Consider the following 13,045-nt stretch of genomic DNA (forward strand, 5'->3'; position numbering starts at 1 on the left):
AGAGATGAAGTCAATGTAACAAAAAAAGAAAAAGAAAACCTAACACAAGAGGAGTACAGATAGGAGGATATTGCACAGTAGTTTCTTAAAAACTTAGGGAAGATATATTCAAAATATTTTGACCTTCTAACCTAATATTTTTTCACTAATAGTTTAAAAATTTTTTAATACTTAATTTTCAAATTTAAAAATATTTACACCTTATATTTTTGCTTGATAATTTTTCAGTATCTTTGCTTTCTTCCTTGTAAAAAAAATCAACTTTAGCCCTTGTTTGATTCCCTTGTTTAATTGAGAATTTTCCTCCTAACAATATCTGTGAAAGGTACTTCCCCCTTTTTCTCTTTAAAGTTGTGTTTTTTAAGTTTTAGGTTACATTTAATTGGGATTGTGTTATATGGTACAAGAACTTGGTCTGTATCTAATTTCTGCCAAATGGACTTTTCCCAGACATTCTAGGTAAAGAAAGAATCTTTTTCCTAGTATTTCATCCTATAAGGTTACTAAAAATGGACCTGCTTCATTCATCTGTTTCCTGGTTATAGTTTATCTGTTTTCTTTCACAGATCTACTTTCCTATTTGTTAATAAGTTTTTTTTTAAGATTACTGCATCATTGTATAGTTTGGGACCTAGTAATGCTATACTCCTCCAATCCTTTGTTTTCCTTCATTTTTCTCTTGAAAATTTTGGCCTCAAAATGACTATAGAAAATACAAACTATTGTGAAGTTAAACTCCAGTGCCATGTTCACAATATGTATTTATGTATATGTGTATGAACAAATGTGGAATAGACTTTGATCATAAGATTTAGGGACATAATTTCAGAAGTTGAGAGACAGAAGAGATGATCTAGTTCAAAATTCTTAAGTAGGGGTTCATGAACTTGTTTTTTGTTTAAATAACTCTTACTAAATATTAAATATATAATTGCTAATATCAATATTATTATTAAATATATAATTAATAATAAAAAGTACTATTAAATACTGGATAGCATATCTATTTTAAATATAACTAATTTTCTTTATAATCCTGTAGGGTTTTTTAGGCATTTAGAAGTCTTATTCTGAAATGGGGATATAAATTTCACCAGATTATCAAAGGGCTACCTAATCCAAAAAAAGGTAAAGAACTTCTGATCAAGTCCAATTTATAGAGAAAAAATTAATTTGACCTTTACATATTTATTTCTAATAACAGAGAACCCACTACTTTCCAAGGCAACCTATTTTACTTTGGAATAACTATGATGGGATCTAAAGGAGGGAAGACTCATATAAGTTGAAATCTGACCTGATATTAGCTGTGTGACCCTGGGAAAGTCACTTAACCCTGTTTGCCTCAGTTCCTCATCTCTAACATGAGCTGGAGAAAGAAATGGCAAACCACTACAGTATCTGCTGATTAAATCCTACATAGGGAAATGAAAAATCAGACACAACTAAAAAATGACTGAATAACAGCAATTTTGAAAGTATGGAAGTTAAATCCTTAAGATAGAGTATATCTGGAAATAACCTATTCCTATGTAGGGGCAGATGGAGGACAAAGAAAGATGACCATTGCTTGAAGATGTTGAGACATAATTGAGGAGCTAATATTTGTTATAGTAGATCTTGAAGAATGGAGTACAAAATGTACTCCCAAAATGTTTGGGAAAGATTATTTCTAGATATCATATTGAAAAAGAATTAGAGTGGGGAGAGGCTGATGGAAAAATGATCAGGAAAGCTATTAATCTGTGCCCTGAAAGGAAACAATGGACTCTTAGGTCCTTGTGGTCAGCAGTTCAAGGGTCACAGTAGCAAGACTAAAACATAGGTAGAATATAAAGGACAAAAGAGAATGAAAGTGATTTAAGGCCAGGAGAAAGGATCAATGGATGGAAAGTGGGGTGACATTATCCTAACATTTCTGTGGGTGGCCAGCCCTTGTCTAAAAAGCATACATGTAAAAATATGAAACAACAGAAATTACGAGGGTGGTGGGAGATTGCATCTTCAAGTACTTTCCTTGTCATATTTCCTCCCCTTTCTGCAAAATGAACAATATATGTGGAATATTTTTGGAACAAGCATACTCAAAACTCTGAGATCTTGTTGCTTTTTTCACTGTTTATGACCAATGTATAATTAATTATGGCTGGACTTAGAGTAAGGAGAGATTTGGGTTACAATTCCAGCTCTGATACCAAAAGTTGAGGCTTCTCTAGCTTTCTAATATTTTGTAAAATACTATCTTTTAAAAATTCTTTTTAAAAACAATTTATTTATAACATTCTTTTCTTTTAAAATTTTGAGTTTCAGATTCTTTCCCTCCTTCCCACTGTTCCTCCACCCACTGAGAAGGCAAACAATATATCTATTATATGTGTAAAATCATGCAAAACATATTTCCATATTGGCTGTATTTCAAAAAAAAGCAAAAGAAATAAAACTAGAAAAATATACTTCAGTTTGCACAGTTTTCCCCCTGAAAGTGAATAGCATTTTTTCACCATGAATCTTTTGGAATTGTCAGGAATCAATGCATTGATCAGAACAATTTCAGAGTTCATTGCCATTACAACATTACTGTTACTATACACAATGTTGTCCTAGTTTTTCTCATTTCACTTTGTATCAGTTCGTTTAGGTCTTGTTAATGTTTTTTTTTTCCCCCTGAAACAACCTCCCATATCATATCATTTCTTATAACACAATAGTACTTATATCACATCACAATCATATGCCACAATTTGTTGAGGCATTTCCTAATTAATGAGCACCTCCTGAGTTACTAAATCTTTGAGAACCCCAAAAGCTTCTCTAAATATTGTATATATGTGTAGGTGTATACACGTGTATATATATATGTATATATATATATATATACATATATATATGCACACAAACATATGTATGTTTGTGGACCATTTTCTTTTTTCTTTTATTTTTTGTGGAATGAACCTAGAGGTGATATTGCTAGGTAAAAAGGACATAACATAGTTTTTATAGTCCTTTGAACATAGCTCCATATTGTTCTCCAGAATAATTGGATCAGTTTTACTACTCCACAAGAATTTCATTAATGTACCTGTTTTCCCTCCTCCATACCAGCATTTGTCATTTCTTATAGCTGTGAAGAGGTGCCTCAGAGTTTTTTTTCAATTTGACTTTCTTTAATCAGTAATGATTTAGAGCATTTTTTCAGCTTGACTATATACCTTTGATTTCTTCTTCTGAAAACTGCCCTTTGACATTTATTTATCAATTGGAAAATAGCACTTATTTGTATTAACTTTATTCAGTTCCCTATATATTTGAGGTATGAGCCTTTTGTCAGAGAAATGTGATATTATTTGTTTTCTATTATTACATCGTCTATGATACTAGCAAATATATTTCCCCTGATTATCTCTTTTAATTTAGATCTATTTCTGTTTTTGCTTTATCTGAGATAATGATTGTTCCCCCATCCCTCTTCACTTCAGCTGAAGCATAATAGACTGCTTTAGCCTTTCATTTCATCTCTGTTAGTGTCTTTCTGTCTCAAATGTCTCTCTTGTAAACAACATATTGTTGCATTCTGGTCTCTAATTCATGCTAGTATTTGCTTCCATTTTATGGGTTGGCTCACCCCATTTACATTCACAGTTATGATCGATAATTGTGAATTCTCTATCCCAATTTCTTCTGTTTATTTTTCAATTTTTTATCTTGGGTCTCCTCATCCTTTCCCCAACATCTCTTATCCTCTTCCTCCTTTATTTCCCTACTGGGAAAGAAAGATTTCTGTACCCAACTGAGTCTGATTCTTTCCTCCAATTAGAATTTTTCTTCCAGACTTTACTTGTAGATGTTTTCACATTGTTTCTTTTTCTAAATTTATGTCTTGGTCTTTCCTGCAATCATAGTATCTTTTTATAGTTGCTATTTTTGTTGTTGTCATTGTTATTATTGTTTGATCATTTCCCATCGTATTTATTTTGAACTTTATGTTAAAGCTAGATTCTGTTTATTTCAGGTGGGGAGGCACTGTGCCAAGCTTCAGTTTTTTAGTGCAGCTATTTTCTCAGCTGGTTCGGGGAATCTACAAGTTTTTAGGTAGTGTTTCTAAGATGATAAAATCCTAGGAATAGGTTTGACTTGTTCACTTTTAGGCCATCTTCTTGTCCTAAGTATATGATCCCAAGAATCTCTCTTAGATTCAAGGACTATATTACCTGTAAGCTAAAATAAAAATGTTTTCAACATGACATTTAATACCTTTTATAATCTTAATCTAGTCAATCCTTTCTTTTTATTATTCAGACATTTTCAATTGTATCTGACTCCAGGACCCCATTTGGGTTTTCTTTGCCAAGATAATGGAGTGATTTACTCTTTCCTTTTCTAGTTCAATTTACAGATGAGAAAGTGGAGACAAACAAAGTTAAAAGATTTACCCAAGGTTACAAAACCAGTAAATGTTTGAGGCCAGATTTGAACTCAAGGAGATGTCTTCCTGACTCCAGGCTAGTGCTCTATCCACTACTCCACCTATATAGCTTCAAACTGGCTTATTTGTTGTCTCTTACACCTGTCATCCCATGTCCTACCTTAGTGACATGGCACAGGTTTTATCTCATTCTTGAAATATCCATTATACACATTATTACCATCAATTGTGTTTATATAGCATTGTACATTTCATAAAACTCTACAAATATTATCTCATTTTATTTTTGCAACAACCTTGGGAAGTATATCCCATTATCACCATTTTCCAAGAGAGAAAACTGAGTCAGTCAGAGGTTAAGAGACTTCCCCAGGAGCATATAACTAATAAGCATCTGAGGCAGTATTTAAAATGAAATCTTCCTGACTGGAGGTTCAAGATTCTATCTACTGCCCCACCTGGCTATTTCTTAGAATCTCTAACTTACTTCAAAGCCCTCACAAGAGATCTTTTCCTCTCCTGCTCCACTATCCATGTGCCATCACTCTCTACCTTCAAATTACTCTCTACTTATATATTTATAGCTTTTTAAAAGCTGTTTTTAGTTTCCTTTCTTTCCATTTTATTATCAATACTATGTATTAGATTTAAGGCGGAAAACTGTTAAGGGCTAGGCAACTGGGGATAAATGACTTGCTCAGGGATGCGCAGCTAGGAATTATCTTGGGCCATATTTGAACCTAAGACCTCCTGTCTCTAGACCTGCCTCTCAATCAACTCAACCACTTTTTTTGTTTTTTAAACCTTTACCTTCTATCTTAGAATTAATACTCAGAATAGGTTATAAGTCAGAAGACCAATAAGGGTTAGACAATTGTTGTTAAATGACTTACACAAGATCACTCATCTAGGCAGTGTCTGAGGTCAAATTTGAACCCAGTACCTCCTATCTCCAGGCCTGGATCTCTATTCACTCATCCACCTACCTGCCCTATTCTGTATGTGTATTTGTATATCTAGGTACATATTGTAGGCACTTCATAGAGCTGTTTAAGGGAAATGCCTACCTCATTTTTGTCTTTGTATTCCCAGTACCTGTTACATAGGTACTTAAAAATTGAATGGGGGAGTTATGGGATCCAAAAAACAGATAATAAAGAATTAGAGCTAACAGACATGGGAAGTCTGACTTAACAGTCTTTAATATGAGTGTTCAAGGTCTTTTAATGGTCTGAGAAAGGTGCTAGCTTGATGTCATGTTGGATCAGAGCTTTGTGTTTATCAATATTTCAACCCTACTGGTTTATTCTACTGAGATCACTCAGTAAAGGCTGGTTTTGCAAGTCTATTGCGCTATTTGAAGTTAGGTCCTTTAGGAATTGGCACTAAACACAGGTGGTGTTGGAAAGACTGTTTGATGGCAAATGTCTACCTCAGTAGTATTCATTTTCAGACCCTAAAGTTTAAAGGCTTGAAATAACACCCTTCATTGAACAAAGACACCTATCTTTGGATGTAAGAGTGATAAAGGTGATTTATATTTTTTTTCAGAATAAAAGCAGTGTTATTTCTAAGCCATCCTTACTGTAAGATGAAGGCACAAGTGCAGCTCAAGCCACATCTAGGCTTCAGGGAATCCTCTCGATTATTCAACCTAAAAACAGCACAAAACATTTGTTAAGTTCTGACTGTGTGCCACACAATGTACTAGATACTGTATATATAAGGGGAAAAATAGTCTCTGCTGTCAAGAAGTTTACATGCTAAGGGAGGAGTTCTTAACCTGATATTCATGAACTTTTTTATCATACTATTTTGGTAACTATTGCAATATAAATATTTGGTTTCCTTTGTGGAACTCTATTTTATTTTATATCTTTGAAACTATTACTGAGAAGAGATCTATAGGCTTTATCATCCTACCAGAAGAGGACATGACACAAAAAGTGATTAAGAATTTCTTCATAGGGGGTTAGTACACGTACACAGATTTGTACAATAAAAAGGCACCATCAGTTCAAAATGTAGTCTGTAATTTAAAAAACAACAGAAGCAATCATCTTGAATGGGAGACATCAAATGTTTCAATTTGGGGAAAGGATAAAAGTACTTGTTACTTAATGTGTGGACCTGTTAGAGTCTCAAGATGAAGTTAGAGGGAATAAAGCATAGCCGACCACTTTCAGCATTTAATTATTATTTAGGCTTCTCTTAAAATGAAGGAGTTGCCTTAACTTAGAATTACAAAAAAATTATATTAAGCATTTAAATAAAAAGAAGAAATCAAGACATAGTAAGTGCATTCTACCTTCATCTTCCTACTATTGCTCTGTGTGTGTGTGTGTGTGTGTGTGTGAGAGAGAGAGAGAGAGAGAGAGAGAGAGAGAGAGAGAGAGAGAGAGAGAAATCCTTTCTGATTTCACCTGTGGATGAATTTTCTATGTATTTGGGGGCATTCTGAAAGAAATGAAAGGAGAAGAAAAGAAATGAAAGAGAAAGGGGAAAGATGGAACAAGGGGAAAGAGAGGGGGAAAGAGAAAAGGAAGCGATCAAGAGAGGGAGACAGAGGAAGAGAATCATTTAACAAGCATCTGTTAAGCAATTACAAAGTGTTAAGCATTGTGATATAAAGTAAAAAAGATAATCTCCCCTACCCTCAAAGACCCTATAGTTTATTTTAGTAAAACACTATAAACAAAGATAAGTCAATGCAAAATACATATATTAAATATAAAATAAGCATAAATGTGTGTAATTTATATATAAAAATAATACTGCACAAGTATGGAGAAGCTTCCACTGCTATAAAGATGAGGTAAAGTACCAGCATAGATCTATTCTTGAAAGGAATTGATGCTGAATGAAGTGGAGCCTGATTAGGGAATAGGGTTTCCTTAAGCCTTAAACCCCCAGTTTAAGCTTATTCAATACATACAGATAGATATTCATCCAAAACAATTCTGGCTTTGATGTCTGAAAGATTGAAGGGGGTGGTAGGGAGTAGGAAGTGAATGGAGGCTTTTACATTTGTAATTTCTTATTGCAATTTAAAATTATTCCCTAAAACTTTAAAAATCTTTGCAAATGACTAGTATTGCCTCAAGATTCATTGTAGCAACTTATCACACAATAGAGCAATTCTCTCAGATTTCTTTATAAGGTTTTCGTAGAGGACTACACCTAGACTTTGGATACAGGTTTGCAACAAGATTGTTTTGAGAGAGGATTAACATTTATCTAACACTTATAGATTTACAAGTATTATCCATAGATTTTTTTCTCTTTGAGTCACTGTACCTGGAACATAGTAGGCACTTAATTTTTTATTGAACCTGATACTTTGGGGGGAAAATGGGATTTTCAGTCTAGAGGACCTGGGATTTAATCATCTTAATCACTAATAGTATGACAACTTTTGTGGTCCCCAGATTCTCCAACTGTAAAATGAAGAGGCTGAACTCAATGGCCTCCAATATTTCTTGGAGTGCAAATTCTTTGATTCTATTAAATTATTACATTTGATCCTCACAGCTACCCTATAACATAAGTGGTAAAGATATTATTTCCTTCTCTTTTACAGATAAGGAAACTGAGTTTCAGAAAGCTTAAATGTCCAAGATCAGCACGGTTAGTAAGTGTCCTAAAAAGGATCCTCTATTCATTCTGCCACCCTTGCTCGTTTTTTGTAAGTTTCTATGAAAAGGACAGAACAAAAGTCCAATAAGCTGACTAAGATGCTTAATTCTCTTCAGATTCCCTGCCAATTATCCAAGGTCACCTAAGGGAGGGGCACTGTGGCTATGTCACAGAAATGTTCTGCTGCCAATGGAAGGCTGAATACCTTTACATGGCATCACTAATTGTAGCACTTTCAGAACAATTACCCTCATGTTCCTTTTTCACATTCTTGGAATTATTTTTGCTTGTTAGATTTAATTGAAAACAGTGTCAACATGCAGATTGGGAAGCTTGTCTGATATGGTGATGCAGAATGGCAAGGTTGCGCCTTTACCTGGGGAATTTTATGCTTTCTCTTGATTAATTAGTCTTTTAAATATCATATTAAAGTTGGCATTAGATTCTGAATGTCATAATAATAATAATAGTAGCTTACATTTATATGGCAAACTGTGTGCCAGGCCCTGTGTTAAACACTACAATTAATACTTTATTCAATCCTCACAACAACCTTGGGAAGTAGGTGCTGTTAATAACCCCAATTTATAGGTGAGGAAACTGAAGAAATGTCTAAGAACAGATTTGAACTCAGGTCTTTCTGACTTGAACTAGAGCAATGATCATATAAGAGGAGAGAAGGTGGATTGAAAGTTTCCACGGAGGCAGAGTTGGCATGGTTTGTCAGTTAATCACACTGAGGCATAGATCGATGGCATGAAATACCTGAAAGCTATTAATGTTCAATGCTATGTAGATAGGTCTTTGGAACACAATCTGAAGATGCCTTCCTAAGGAAAATCAATGTTGGATTCTATTATTTATTAGCAATATAACTCTATGAATTCACTTATTTTCTCAAACCCCAGCCTCTGAAAGTTAGACAATTTAGTTATCAAGTTAAAGTAATTACTCTCAGGCCTTAAGGCATTTTCCTGGGCAGGAGCCCACTTTTTGTCAAAGCCAAGTGAAGATCTCCACTCTTTCTAAGAAAGAATCCACCCTCCAAGCATGTTCATTTTTCTTCTTGCTAGATACGTCATCTAGATTTGGGTCTACAAAAGGAAAAAAAATCAATAAAAAACCTGATTGAGAAAATGTATGTTTTTTTAGCCAAAGATTGCTAGAAGAAGCTGGATTTCATAAACTAGCTGATGTGTTTCTTAGAGCAACATAAGAGGGTAGATTGGCTAAGCTTCTCTAGCTTAGTGAAGCTATAGAACTCCAACCACCTGAAGAGTAATCCTCTACCTTCCTTATGATGAAGTAATGGAGAAAGAGATGAGATCTCCAAATCCACCTCCTCTTTTAAAATATCCACCAATTGGAATTGCCATGGGAGGTCCAAATGAGGGCTTGTCAGATCAACAGGAAGAGAGATACAACTCTGTTAAAAGGTTCTATAGTTTATTGTTCCTGTCTTTCTCAACTAAGGCCTATACCCATATAGTGGGTGTGAGTATCCTCTTCTGAAGGAAATTAATAATATTACCCTATTGCCAGTTATTAATTGGTGCTCTATCTTTTTTCTTGCCATTTTTGTCAAGACAGAAGATACTGAAAGGACCAGGGTCATGAGAAAAGAAGTCTTAGCCCTTTTCCACTTTGAGTGCCTACCAATGAAGGTTACTTTATTTTTTTCTTATCAGAGGAGGTCTCACAGTACCTGGATTTTAGGTGGCCTGGGATGTTCTTTTGGCATCTGTGGTCACTGAGAGAGATCACTGATTATGATTTATTATTTGCTAGCATAATAAATTGATTTTTAATATCCAGAAAAATAAATGCATAAGTGGGCTGATGGAGAATGAACAATCATGGCTAATGCCAGTGTTATAAACTTGGATGACTGAAATGATGGGAAAAGATGAGTTTTATTTTGTTCAGTTAATCTGAGATGCCCGTGGGACATCCAGTTTGAGACATCAACATTTCCCCCATATAAATGTGAAAGAAAACTTTCTTTTAAGGATATGTGTAGTAGCATTACTTCCATTAGGGACATAGGTCTTCAAGGTTGACCTTCAAAGTCAACTAAATCTCCTTGTTTTGCAAAGGAGAAAACTGAGCCCTAGATAGGTGAAATCACTTGTTAAAATTCATTTGGATAGATCACAGCAGAGCTATGGTTCAAGAAAAGGTCCTCTTATTCCTTAGACATTCATATTCATGGCAAATATTGAAGTTTTATCTTTTTAAAATATACTCCAAATTTTCAATAGATCTGTAATCTCTTCAGTAGTCTTAAGTTCTCCAGTGGACTGAAATCACAATCCATTCACTTCTGACCATCTTGTGGAACTCATCATAGCTCACCAAGTTGGGGGTGGTGTTCCACCCACTATGATGAAGTCTTCCTTGATTCCTTATGCATTCACCTAGTACTGTCTGGAATGATCAACCTGACATTACACCATGCCTACTAATGTTTGGATGGGAGATACACTAGTACATTGAGATGTTCTTAAGATTCATGGAAGATGGAGATGACACAAACACTGATAAGCTGTACATATCTTGCCTAGATAGGCCAAGGCGTTCCATACTTTAGGCATGGCTTCAGCTCAGATGGAAAAACACAGAAATATAATGTCATATTTTGGTGCCAATATCTTCAGTGAGGTGATAGATTTCTACTAGGTAATCTTGATTATTTGAGGACCATACATGATAGATAGCAGACTAATGGAAAGTCCTATCCTATCCTAAGTGGTTGAATTATTGTACATATTTATTTGCATATATATGTTCAACTACATCTATATTATGTATATACAAATTGAGAGATAAAAACGCAGTTTCTAGAAGATTTGGGATCAGTGTGAACAAACACATGTTCTTTTATCACAAGTGTCCCAGGAGGCGATAAATTGGGTCTCATTGTAATGACCTTGGAAATTTCGGTTATGAAAATTTTTATAAAGGGAAAACAGACAACATATTGTTTTGATCACACAAAATGAAATACATATGGCTTGGGGGTTTTAGTGAATTTTTCTGAGGGGCATCTTCTAAGCAGCAATATCTGTAGTTGGCAGCAGAGTTGAGAACTGAAGCAAGTGGTGTGGGTAAGAAATGTCCTGGGATATAGTGAATGGGCTCATATATAGCATCATTGAGGCTTATGATATCCAATTTGCATTGGGTGGCCTCTGTTGAGGATACATATTGCCTTTAGAGACCCATTGTCATGATAGAACAGTTCATCTTCCTGTCTCTCTAGTGATGCCACCAGAAGCTGCCTCTTCATATCACTCATTTCCAGAGATGGTGCTCATTTTCCAATTTATTGGTACAATGTGGCTTGCTCCACAGCTGCTTTATAAGTGGTTATTAAAAGTAGGTCCCCAACTGTTACATGCACTGAAGACCTTAGAGGTCATCTCTTGATTCTTTAAGATATAGAAGCTGGAACCTAGGCCTTTAGATTCAGGAGATCTGAGCTCTAATCAATAAGATATAAGATCCTTGAGGCCAGGGGCTATTTCCTTTGGAAGGACCTTGCTCTAAATAAATACCCAAACAATGCTCATTGATTTATTGTTAAATTCAACCTCAGTTGCTTGATTTTGAGCAAGTGACTTACCCTCTGTGGGCCACAGATTCCTCACTAGTAAAATGGGTATGATGCTACTTGCATTACCTACCTTATAGGGCTATATGAAGAAAAGACTTTTGTGAATTTTAATAAGATATAAAAAATGTGAGTTATTATATTATAGAATGTTCCTATTCATACAGATAACTAAACTTAACTTCATGTTGGGAATATTTTTCTAATAGATTTTTAGGTAATTTCCAAGATTGATAGCTAGTTTGGTATATGGGAAAGTGGCTTGGAGTCAAGAAGAAATGGTATCAAGTCCTGCCTCTGATATACTATGGTTGCATTTATAATTAAAAGACCAAAATTCCAAACTTCATCCCAGTACTTACTAGTTGATTGTATGTACAAATATATGGAGAAGCCACCTCTGAGGCTTATTTCTTTATCTATCAATAATATTTGTATACCCAACTCATGGGATTGTGGAGAGGGGAAAGCATTTTGTAAATCTTAACATTTAATGAAATGATGAGTTATTATCTTCCCATTATTTATTTTCAATCCTTTTTCTTGATTTGACTTTATGTTTCCCCCTACCCAACCTTCTTTGGGGCATGTTTGGTTAGAGAACAGAGGTATATATTGTTTGGGAAAGGGAGAATAACAAAAAAGATTATAGTCAATCTACAAGCTTTTATTAAGTGCCTACTATTAAGTGGCCAGCACTGAACTAAGTGCTAGTAATACAAGGACAAAGGTGAAACAGTCACTCCCTGTAAGAAGTTTATATTTGGGGAAACAATGATAAAATAAAGTTATTATTTTACTCTTCTTGAAATTAAAAGTTTGGGCATAAAAAAGGATGCAACATGATATTATGGAAAAGTATTGAATTTTCAGTCAAAGATTTTGGTTCAAATATCAATACTTCACCTTGGACTTTGGACAAATTATATAATCTCTCTGGGTTTCCTTTTCATCCTCTATAAAATTTGAGGTCAGATTAGATAGCCTTCGAGGTCCATCTAGTTCTAGATTCTCTGATATCATGAATTGATATCTGAATCCTTCCTTCTTTCTGACCATAAGTCATTGACATCTGGAATACTGTGTTCTGTTCTGAGCATCAAAATTTAAAAAGATGATGATAAATGGAGAACACCTAGAAGAAAGAAACCAGGATAATCATGGAAGATGAATACATGCCATAGGAAGGGGCATTAAAAGAAATTGGGATTTTTATATCAGAGAAAAGAAGGCTTAGGGAGCCATGACATAGGTCTTTAATGATCTTTGCACTATTGTGCAAAGGAGGGAGAAGACTTGTCCATTTTGCACCCCGAGAACAGAACCAGTAGCGATGATTGGAATTACAAAAACAGAGATTTAGGTTTTCAGTC

The 13,045-nt window shown here is 34.6% G+C and overlaps 1 protein-coding gene across 3 annotated transcripts in view; it reads left to right on the forward strand.

Moving 5' to 3' along the window:
• The window catches only part of NAALADL2 (N-acetylated alpha-linked acidic dipeptidase like 2), a 1,419,153-nt gene that overhangs the window by 71,303 nt on the left and 1,334,805 nt on the right, over nt 1–13,045 (forward strand). Inside the window, exon 1 of one of the 3 annotated variants that reach the window (XM_016424653.2) lies at nt 8,000–8,050. The exons of the other annotated variants lie outside the window; for them this stretch is intronic. The gene's annotated coding sequence lies outside the window, so the exon portion shown is untranslated. Of the gene's footprint in view, nt 1–7,999; nt 8,051–13,045 lie in introns of those variants that run through there. 3 annotated transcript variants of the gene reach the window in all.

Source organism: Monodelphis domestica, chromosome 8 (genome assembly GCF_027887165.1).
Source record: "Monodelphis domestica isolate mMonDom1 chromosome 8, mMonDom1.pri, whole genome shotgun sequence".
NCBI lineage: Eukaryota > Metazoa > Chordata > Mammalia > Didelphimorphia > Didelphidae > Monodelphis > Monodelphis domestica.